This window comes from Onychomys torridus, chromosome X, assembly GCF_903995425.1.
Source record: "Onychomys torridus chromosome X, mOncTor1.1, whole genome shotgun sequence".
Lineage (NCBI taxonomy): Eukaryota > Metazoa > Chordata > Mammalia > Rodentia > Cricetidae > Onychomys > Onychomys torridus.
The window spans coordinates 66,732,484-66,733,800 of NC_050466.1; the positions used below are offsets into that span (position 1 = coordinate 66,732,484).

A 1,317-nucleotide genomic window follows, 5' to 3' on the forward strand; every position below is an offset into this window, starting at 1 on the left:
TATGGGAGAAGTCAGAGGGAAATGAGGGCTCCAAGGAGGGAACTCGGGGAGGCATGTAATTCTATTTCAATAAAAAAACATATTTACAGGTCGTGATGGTGCACACCTGTAATCCCAGCACTCGGGAGGCAGAGCCAGGTGAATCTCTGTGAGTTGGAGGCCAGCCTGGTCTACAGAGTGAGTTCCAGGAAAGGCGCAAAGCTACATAGAGAAACCCTGTCTCGAAAACAAACAAACAAACAAAAAACATGTTTAAGAGTCGTGCCCGTTCCACCCCGCGCCCGCCGCCAGCCTCGGAGCCACGATGTTCTGGATGCTGAGCAGCAGCTTTGAGGACGACCCCTTCTTCGCTGATTCCTTTCTTGCATACCGAGAAAGTATGCGCCACATGATGAGAAGTTTCTCTGAGCCTTTTGGAAGAAACTTCTTCAGTATCTCTGATGGTAGAGGAAGAACACATAATCATAGAGAACGTGATGAAGATTCCTTAACTCATGCAGATGTCAACCCTTTTCAATGGATTGGATGATGTTAAATATGGGAAATGGTATTCAGGAGTTACAAAGAAACTTTGGTCAACTTTCAATGGATCCAAATGGACATTCGTTTTGTTCTTCCTCTGTTATGACCTATGCTAAAGTAGAAGATGAACTGCCAAAGGTCGCCTGGAGGAATAAAAGAAACCAGAAGAGCAGTGAGAGATTCTGACAGTGGTCTAGTGAAAATGGCTGTTGGTCATGATATCCATGACCGAGCTCATGTCATTAAAAAGTCCAAGAACAACAAGACTGGAGATGAAGAGGTCAATCAGGAGTTCGTCAATATGAATGAAAGTGATGCTCATGCTTTTGATGATGAGTGGCAAAATGAAATTTTGAAGTACAAGCCTAGTGGACGACCACACAATCTAGAAAACCCTAGAATGCGAAGTGTGGGTTATGAGAATGCAGCGCCACGAGAACTCAAAAGGAAAGAGAAAATTCATCGAAGTCCAGCCATTGAGAATGGAAGAAGATCAAACATTTTTGCAGACAAACTCAATATCAAAGGATAACCTGTGAAAATCACCAAAAAATAAATAGCCGTGCAGTTCATTTGTTTAGTTGGTTGTTTTAACAAAGAAAGTCATGGTGCTAGGTAATATAAAAAAGACCAATCTGTTGTTAAATTGATACTGTACTTTGCAACTTTCTTCTGAATCTGAATGTTCTTGTAAGTTTTAGCTTTACATTGATCATGCTTTAGGAATAAAATTTTGATGTTCAACAATGTGAAAAAAATGTTTAAAATAGATGGTAGTAAATGCACAGGTATAAG

At 40.9% G+C, this 1,317-nt stretch overlaps 1 pseudogene; it reads left to right on the forward strand.

Annotated features, from left to right (window-relative positions):
- The first annotated feature begins 304 nt into the window (after positions 1 to 304).
- LOC118574382 lies at positions 305 to 1,054 on the forward strand (annotated as a pseudogene).
- Positions 1,055 to 1,317: the final 263 nt, after the last annotated feature.